This window comes from Syzygium oleosum, unplaced genomic scaffold (genome assembly GCF_021117445.2).
Source record: "Syzygium oleosum isolate NSW1041296 unplaced genomic scaffold, Sole_v2.1 Sole_v2.11, whole genome shotgun sequence".
Taxonomy (NCBI): Eukaryota; Viridiplantae; Streptophyta; class Magnoliopsida; order Myrtales; family Myrtaceae; genus Syzygium; species Syzygium oleosum.
Genome location: NW_026607495.1, coordinates 8342294 through 8352484, shown reverse-complemented (window position 1 = coordinate 8352484; position 10191 = coordinate 8342294). Strand labels below are relative to the sequence as shown.

The 10191-nt window shown below is 36.9% G+C and overlaps 1 long non-coding RNA gene across 1 annotated transcript; it reads left to right on the top strand.

The window, feature by feature from the left end:
* The first annotated feature begins 1426 nt into the window (after positions 1–1426).
* Positions 1427–9214, top strand: LOC130139214 (uncharacterized). The gene is made up of 2 exons (XR_008817412.1): positions 1427–1790; positions 9071–9214. It is a non-coding gene; the product is annotated as an uncharacterized LOC130139214 (long non-coding RNA).
* The last annotated feature ends 977 nt before the right edge of the window (positions 9215–10191 follow it).

Here is a 10191-nt window from a genome sequence, read left to right as displayed (position 1 = left end):
ATTAAATGTTGTACCAAGACTTTTTATCGTTGCTTTTTCGGGGAAGACGAAAGCTTAAGGATAGTTAATCGTAGCCAGACATTGACGTACTTGGTTATGTAAGCAGAAAACCATAGTGTGACATTTACGCACTTGATTACGTAAGGAGTTTTGGGATTTATTAAGATAACCCTATTTTTTTAAACCATTGGGTGCGTATGGAATGCATTCCGGAGTAAAAATTCTGTTCCGGAATGCATTCCGGAACAGAATGGCGTTTGTTAAAAAATTTCCGGAATGCATTCTGAGCGATTTTTGCATTCCTAAATAAAAATGTGTTTGTTAAAAATACTGATTCCGAATGCATTCTCGATTCCGAATGCATTTTTGATTCGGAATGAGTTTTTGGCAAGAAAAAGAGAAGCTACTTTTTGTAGTTTCTTGATTCCGGAATGCATTCTTTCTATTTTCTCACAATTTTTTTTTTTCAGAAAATGCATAAAAATTGAAAAATTCTAGAAAAATTCATAAAAATTTCCAGAAAATAAAAAAAAGTCAGATTTTGGGAAAATATGAAATTTGGTGAATTTTTTTTTTTAAAAATAAAAAAAATAAAAAATTTCAAAACTTCACAGAATAGCTTAAAACACATGTACCACCCACTTTGAATGAAATTTAAATTTTTGAGGTGCCAAAAAAATCAAAAATTTCAAAACTTCACAAAATAGCTTAAAATACCTGTGGCCACCTACTTTGAATGAAATTTAAATTTTTTGAGGTGCAAAAAAAAAAAAAAATAAAAAAAATAAAAATTTCAAAACTTCACAAAATGGCTTAAAATACATGCGCCACCACTTTGAAATAAATTTAAATTTTTTGAGGTCTTCAAAAAATAAAAATAAAAAAAAAAAATAAAAAACTTCACAGAATGGCTTAGAATATCTGTAGCCACCCACTTTGAGTAAAATTTACATTTTTTGAGGTGCCCAAAAAAATAAAAAAAATAAAAAATTTAAAACTTCACAAAATGGCTTAGAATACCTGTGGCCACCCACTTTGAGTGAAATTTAAATTTTTTTAGGTGCCCAAAAAAAATTTTAAAAAAATAAAAAATTTCAAAACTTTACAGAATGGCTTATAATACATGTGGCCACTCACTTTGAGTAAAATTTAAATTTTTTTAGGTGAAAAAAAAATCAATAAATCAAAACAGATTTCTGTTCCAGAAATCAATTTCTGTTTCAGAATTAGTCATATTTTACCAAACAGATTTCTCTTCCAGAAATCAATTTCTGGCAAGAATTTGATTTCTGGAGCAGAATGGTTACCATTCGCACCCTAGGGGCCTCACTCCAATTATGATGAATTTGAAAGGCATATTGGAAAAACTCGTTCTCTATATAACAATCTGTCACCACCAAGAAAGGCTAGGTGTCCACGACAGCTTTTCAGCACATAAAACTCCTCTCGAACTCCAAATCCCCAAGAGCTTCTTCAGAGCTTTCGTTTCATCTCCAGAGGATTCATTCGAAGCACCAAGAGGAAGAAGAAGAAGAAGAAGAGATGGCGATTTTGAGGAGCAGCAAGATCAACGGCGGAGGTGCGTCACGGAGGAGTTCGAGCCGTCTGATCCCGAAGAGAGGGCAAGTGAAGGTGGGGATTGTGGTGGGGTTGGCCCATTCTTTCGCTTCCATCTTCTCTCTCAATCTCAGAAACAGACGTGCTCAGTTTTCTCAGTGACCATGCTGCACTCCCCATGAGTTTTTTGCTTCTTCTTTCTCAGTCCGAGAGAAAGAGGGAGAAAGAGATGGGTGTTGTGTTGCTGTGTTTCTATGTTTGTCTTTCTGGAAATCTTAGGAAACAACGGTTTGGTTTGTAATTAAGAGGTTTTTCTTTTTAATTTTGTACACCTTTTTGTAGAATGAAATATAATTTTGCAGATGATTTATAATTCTCTTCTTCTCTATTTCTCTCATATGTTACACTGACGATAGGTGTATTAAGATCGTTATATAAAATTGGTATACAAAATTACGTGACAAATCGTGAGCCGACGGATAATGGGGCCAATTTCAACCCTCAACTGCAGTTTTTCACGTCATTTAGCTTATCAATTTTTAAGTCAAATTTAGTTAACGGGAAGAAAACTAAATGGCAATACGATGGGAACCAAGGGTGAGCAAGGGCCACCGTTGCTGGTGGTACCATTCTGCGAATACGAAATGAGTCCATCTAGCATTGTAAGGAGATGCTAATTATGACCTTCAATGCTATGGCAAGGTTTTGACGATGGATTTGTGACAATTCCGAACTTTTTATTTGATGAGTATATTGTATAATCATAACTCAAAACGAACGTCCTTCAAATAAATGTGATAGCTATCCCATTCGCTAGAATAAAGAGATCTGGACGGGCTAAAGGCGGCATTCACATTTGCAGGAACATTCTTAATTTACCTAAACTTCATCGTCTCTCTTTTTCCCATGGTCCAGCTTGGTGCCTTTGTGCACAAATCAATCATGCTCTTTTTTCTCGATGGGGCGTACAAGAAGTCGAAAGAAATGATTTGACATTACAGATTGATACATTAGTATGTGCTGATATATTAGTATGCCTTTAGGGGAACCCCGCAGATTTAGGGGCAATTATAGGGATCAAATTTGAAAAATTACACGTGATTCGATCCGAATCTAATTCCCACTGGACACAGTCCGACACAAACTGCAAAGGTGTCCCTATCAAATATATTCAATCAAGCATTCCATCTAAGGTTCATCGAACATGTTTTCCTTTTTGTTCAATCAGTGTTCACAGCCACCAATAATTTATACAATTTAGCTTAAAGCATGTCTAATTTCTTTTTTCATAATGTTAATTGATGATTATGTCCTTTATTTTACTAATAAAGAAAGAGAACGGCAACAACTTTGAGATCTTCATATTCTTTAATTAATTCAATGTTAATTAGGTTAAGTAGAGTGTCACATGGATCATGTGAAAAGAAGAATGATGCTGATTCTTTTCCTACAATTATCATATTAGGATGGAGTGTTGCGTTCACATAATCTCATACAATTTGAGAATTTTTTTAGTGCCCCTGTAATATTCCACAACGCTTCTTTTTGAATTTATATATATTTTTTATATACATGTGATTTTTCCTCATCGATTAGCTTAAGTTTTTTGGTTCATTTTGTATGTGAGATATCATATCGTTTATCTACTGATGTATATATATATATGGTCTCGAGTTGGACTTTCTAACCCTGTTGCGCATGAATATATATAATTCCTTACCAGTCGCAGAATTTGCCTAATCGTCCTCAACATAATTAAATGTGCCACATGATAATGTTGTCACCGCATGATGAAACCTACGGAAGACAGAATAAGACATGATGAAGACATCTAAATGAGAATGAATCAAAGAAGTTGACTCATATTTGACTGGATTGCGTAAGACATAAGAAGACATGTTTCAATCTTTTTAAGACATCGTTCATCTCGACCCAAGAACAGTAAAATAGAAAAAAGTCAGTGTTCACATTTGGTTTGGCTTTTAGCCAACCAAAGTATTCTTTTTCGAAATTCCCCCAACACAAATGCGAAATTTAAATAATAAAGAATTTTGTAGTGGGATGAAATCATCATAGTTTGGGCCGTCTTGGAGACCCCATATCGATTATGACTTCTATCAGCCGGTCAAAAACTTTCGAAACAAAAACCCAGTGTTCTTGAAGCACATCGCAAGACAGAGAAGCACATCTGATAAATTTTTATCGAACAAAAGCAATAAATAAATGAATGAATGAATAAAAGCAGGAAAAAAAGCACAAAAAACTCCAAATTTTGCCACCTGTGACACATTTATCTTGAACTTTTTTTTGTGACACCAAAAATCCCAAACTATGCTATTTATAACACATTTACCCCAATGTACTTTAGTCCATGGGTATTTTCGTCTTTTTTGCTTTTTCTTGTTTTTTTCCTTTCCGGTGAGGAGGGCCCTCGCCGGCGTCGAGCGAGGGTGGCCCTCGCCAGATCCGGCAAGGGCTGCCCTCACCGGATTCAGGCGAGGGCCCCCCTCACCGGATCTGGCGAGGGCCGCCCTCGCCCAGGCGAGGGAGGGCGGCCCTCACCTGAGTCGGGCGAGGGCCGCCCTCGCCGGATCTAGCGAGGGCCACCCTCACCCGACGCCGGCAAGGGCCGACCCTCGCCAGATTCTGCGAGGGCGGCCCTCGCCTGGGCGAGCAAGGGCGGTCATCGCTCGACTCAGGCGAGGGCCGCCATTGCCCGACTCAGGCAAGGGCCGCCCTCGCCCGACTCAGGGCGAGGATCGCCCTCCCTCGCTTGGGCGAGGCGGCCTTCGCCCGACACCGGCGAGGGCGGCCCTCATCGGATCTGGAGAGGGCCACCCTCGCTCGACGCCGGCGAGGGCCGCCCTCGCCGGAAAGGAAAAAAAAAGGGAAAAAAAAGAAAAAGAAAAAAAGACGAAAATTTCCATGGACTAAAGTACATTGGGGTAAATGTGTCACAAATAGCATAATTTGGAGTTTTTGATGTCATAAAAAAAATTCAGGGTAAATGTGTCACAGCTAGCAAAGTTTGGAGTTTTTTCCCATAAAAGTAATAAAGCTAAAGAGAGAGAGATTCCTAGCCCGTCACCCGATACTTTACCTAATAAATTCAGATTATTTTATGTATAAAAATCTGCTTTGTTCGGCATATTTAAAAAGTACTGCTAATATGATATTTTTTCCGACAATCCAAGACGATGAAATAATTAAAATGAACGAAATTTGAAAATTAAGGAATTAAAACGATGGGCCGAAAAGTTGGGGTACGAGATGATGAACGAATAAAGACAAATAGAGGTGACACCACATAGAATGAGGCCAATAAGTCACTTCCGATGCCTTGTCAGGAGGGGGTGCACCTGCCCCGTCGAAGGCCCTTTCTCTGATGAACAATCACCCACGTGAATACATACGAATTCATTGGAGACACGAATCGTTCCGTAACGCGTGCAAAAGTGGCATCATTCACGGTCTCCACGTAATCAAATTCATGTGACAAAATGACCTGTCCCCTCGATATCTTCTCTTTACCTACAATCCAATCTTATTAACACAATTTAATTGCACGGCAATCGAAATTTGAACATATGCATATATATAAAATATTCCAACTAAACCTCGATAAAAGTATGCTCCAAAAATTTGTTATATAATTAACTCTCTTTATCATGTCATTTATAAAATATGCCCATTAAACATTGTACCAAAACTTGTACCGTCGCTTTTTCGGGGAAGACGGAAACTTTAGGATAATTAATCGTAGCGGGACATTGACGTACATGGTTATGTAAGCAGAAAACCATAGTGTATATGAGCATAGTGTGACATTTACGCACTTGATTACGTAAGGATTTTTGGGATTTATTAAGATAACCCTATTTTTTTAAACCATTGGCGGGCGAGGTAAAAAGGGTCAAAGGAGACAAGTCTAGAAGCTAAGGGCCTCACTCCAATTATGATGAATTTGAAGGGCATATTGGAAAAACTCGTTCTCTATATAACAATCTGTCACCACCGAGAATGGCTAAGTGCCACTACAGCTTTTCAGCGCATAGACTCCTCTCAAACTCCAAATCCCAAAGAGCTTCCTCAGAGCTTTCATTGCATCTCCAGAGGATTCATTCGAAGCACCAAGAGGAAGAAGAAAAGCAAGAAGAAGAAGAGATGGCGATTTCGAGGAGTGGCAAGATCAACAGCAGAGGCGCGTCACGGAGGATTTCGAGCCGCCCGATCCCGAAGAGAGGGCGAGTGAAGGTAGGGATTGTGGTGGGGTTGGCCCATTCTTTCGCTTCCATCTTCTCTCTCAATCTCAGAAGCAGACGGACTCAGTTTTCTCAGTGACCATGCACTCGCCATAAGTTTTTTTGCTTCTTTCTCAGTTCGATCGAGAGAGACAGAGATGGATGTTGTGCTGCTGTGTTTCTTTGTTTGTCTTTCAGGAAGTCTTAGGAAACAAGGGTTTGGTCTTGTAATTAAGAGGTTTTTCTTTTTAATTTTGTCCACCTTTTTGTAGAAAGAAATTTAATTTTGCAGATGATTTATGGTTCTCTTCTTCTCTATTTCTCTCGTATGTTACACATCATAGGTGTATTAAGATCGGTATATAAACTGGTATACAAAGTTACGTGGCAGATCGTGAGCGGACAGACAATTTCAATTCTCAATTACAGTTTTCCACATCATTTGGCATATAAATTTCTAAGTCAAATTTAGTTAACGGGAAGAAAACAAAATGGCAATACGATGGGAACCAAGGGTGAGCGAGGACCACTATTGCTGGTGGTACGATTCTGCGAAGACGAAATGTTAATTATGACCTTCAATGCTATGGCAAGGTTTCGATGATGGATATGTGCCAAATCTGAATTTTTTATTTGATGAGTATACTGTATAATCATGACTCAAAGCGAACGTCCTCAGAATAAATGTGATAGCTACCCAGTTTACAAGAAAAAAGAGATCAGGAGGGGCTAAAGGCGGCATCCAATTTTGCAGGACCATTCTTAGTTTGCGAAAACTTTGTCGTCTCTCTTTTTCCAATGGTCCAGCTTGGTGCCCTTTGTACACATGCTCTTTTCTCGGCGGGGCATACAAGAAATCGAAAGAAATGATTTAACATCACAAATTGATACATTAGTATGTATTGATACATTAATATGCCTTTAGGGAAACTCTGCAGATTTAGGTGCAATTATAGGGCTCAAATTTCAAAAATTACACGTGATTAGATCCATCTAATTCCCACTAGACACAATCCCACACAAACTGCAAAGGTGTCCCTATTCAAATATATTCAATCAAGCATTCCACGTAAGGTTCATTGAACATGTTTTCCTTCTTGTTCAATCAGTGTTCACAACCACCAATAATTTATATAATCTAGGTTAGAGCATGTATAATTTCTTTTTTCATAATGTTTAATTGATGATTCTGTTCTTTATTCTACTAATAAGAAAGAGGACGGCAACAACTTTGAGATCTTCAGATTCTTTAATTAATTCAATGTTAATTAGGTTAAGTGGAGTGTCACATGGATCATGTGAAAAGAAGAATGATGCTGACTCTTTTCCTACAATTATCATATTAGGATGGAGTGTTGCGTTCACATAATCTCATACAATTTGAGAATTTCTTTAGTGTCTCTATAATATTCCACAACGCTTCTTTTCTGAATTATATATATATATGTATATATATTTATGTACAAGTGATTTTTCGTCATCGATTAACTTAAGTTTTTGGGTTGATTTTGTATGTGAGATATCATATCGTTTATCTATTGATGTGTGTGTGTGTGTGGTTTTGAGTTGGACTCTCTAACCCTGTTGCGCATAAATATATATAATTTCTTATCAGTCGTAGAATTTGCATAATCATCCTCAACATAATTAAATGTGCCACATAATAATGTTGTCACCACATGATGAAACCTACGTAAGACAGAATAAGACATGATGAAGACATCTAAATGAGAATGAATCAAAGAAGTTGACTCATATTTGACTGGATTGCGTAAGACATAAGAAGACATGTTTCAATCTTTTTAAGACATCGTTCATCTCGACCCTAGAACAGCAAAATAGAAAAAAAGTCAGTGTTCACATTTGGTTTGACTTTTAGCCAACCAAAGTATTCTTTTTCGAAATTCCCTCAACACAAACACGAAATTTAAATAATAAAGAATTTTGTAGTGGGATGAAATCATCATAGTTTGGTCCATCTTGGAGACTCCATATCGATTATGACTTCCATCAACCAGTCAAAAACTTTCGAAACAAAAACCCACGTGTTCTTGAAGCACATCGTAAGACAAAGAAGCATATCTGATAAATTTTTATCGAACAAAAGCAATAAATAAATAAACGAATGAATGAATAAAAGTAATAAAGCTAAAGAGAGATATATTTCTGGCCCATCATCAATACTTTACCTAATCAGATTATTTTATGTACAAAAGTCTGCTTTATTCGGCAGATGAAAAAAGTACTGCAGTCACATAATAAAGTTTAGGCTCCTTAAATTACAAAAAATAAAAAAAATATTAAGTTATAAGTATTTTTATTTGTTCAATGCTGTTCTATTTAATTTGTAGAATATAAGATGACTTTATAATCATGTTCAAGATTAAATTTTATACAACGTAAAAATGAATTTCTTATTTAATCGATCATGCTAGAAAATCTCTAATTAATTCGAGCACATATCACGTGAGCCGGTAATTAAACTAGCTATGTCAAAAGATAGAAATCTATTAGAAAGTTATGTACAAACCTTTATCAGGTATCGCATCATAATAGAGCAACTCGAGATCACATCATATATCTACTGTTGCATTAATTAGCTTAAAGTATCGCTTTTACGTTGTGGATTATGTAAGCTTTTTGGACCAAATATTGAATATACATAATTATTAGTTTTTGAAATTCTCATTCCAAGTAGTATGAGTTTTTGAAATAAGATTCACTTTCTATTATTTGGATGACAAGACATTTTGGCATTTTTGGAGAAATATTTATCAAAGTAGACTAGGCCAAAAGCTGAGGGCCTCACTCCAATTATGATGAATTTGAAGGGCATATTGGAAAAACTCGTTTCCTATATAACAATCCGTCACCACAAAGAAAGGCTAAAGTTTTCACTCAAGCTTTTCAACACATAAACTCCTCTCAAACTCCAAATCCCAAAGAGCTTCTTCAGAGCTTTCGTTGCATCATCTCCAGAGGATTCGTTCGAAGCACCACGAGGAAGAAAGAAGAAGAAGAAGAGATGGCGATTTCGAGGAGTGACAAGATGAACGACGGAGGCATGTCGCGGAGGAGTTCAAGCCGTCTGATCCCGAAGAGAGGGCAAGTGAAGGTGGGGATTGTGGTGGGGCTGGCTCATTCTTTCGCTTTCATCTTTTCTCTCAATCTCAGAAGCAGACGTGCTCAATTTTCTCAATGACCAAGCGTTCGCCATAAGTTTTTTTGCTTCTTCTTTCTCAGTCCGAGAGAGATAGAGAGAGAAAAGACAGGTGTTTTGTTGCTGTGTTTCTTTGTTTGTCTTTCTGGAAGTCTTAGGAAACAACGGTTTGGTCTTGTAATTAAGATGTTTTTCTTTTTAATTTTGTACACATTTTTGTAGAATGAAATATAATTTTGCAGATGAGTTACGGTTCTCTTCTTCTCTATTTCCCTCGTATGTTACACTGACAATAGGTGTATAAAATAGGTATATACAAAGTTACGTGACAGATCGTGAGCGGACGAATAAGTGGGCCAATTTCAACACTCAATTACAATTTGCATATCATTTAACATGTCAAAACATAACATTTCTCACAGGAAAAAAAAAAGAAAACAAAATGGCGATACGGTGGAATCAAGGGTGAGCGAGGGCCACCATTGCCGGTTGTACGATTCTACAAATACAGAATGAGTCCATCTAGCATTGTAAGGATACTTAATTATGACCTTCAATGCAAAGGCAAGGTTTCGAAAGGATAACCTTCAATGCTATGGCAAGGTTTTGATGATGGATTTGATCCAATTTCAAAAGCTTTTATTTAATGAGTAATATGGTATAGTTATGATTCAAAGCAAATGTTCTTCTAGCATCGCAATTCGCTAGAGAAAAGAGATCGAGACGGGTTGAAGGCTGCGTTCGCATTTGCAGGAACATTCTTAATTTTGCATGACTTTATGGTCTTTCTTTTTCCCATGGTGCAGCTTGTTGCCCTTTGTAACAAAATAATCATGCTATTAGAAAGAATGATTTGACATTACAAATCGATACATTAGTACGCCTTTAGGGAAACTCTGCAGGTTTAGGTGCAATTGTAGGGCTCAAATTTCAAAAATTATACGTGATTAGATCCATCTATTTCCCACCGGACACAATCCGACAGAAACTGCAAAGGTGTCCCTATCAAATATATTCAATCAAGCATTCCACGTAAGGTTCATTGAACATGTCTAATTTCTTATTTCATAATTTTTAATTGATGATTCTGCCCTTTACTTTTCTAATAAAGAAAAAGGACGGCAACAACTTTGAGATCTTCAGATTCTTTAATTAATTCAATGTGACTTAGGTTAGGCGGAGTGTCACATGAATCATCTGAAAAGAAGAATGATGCTGATTCTTTTCCTACAA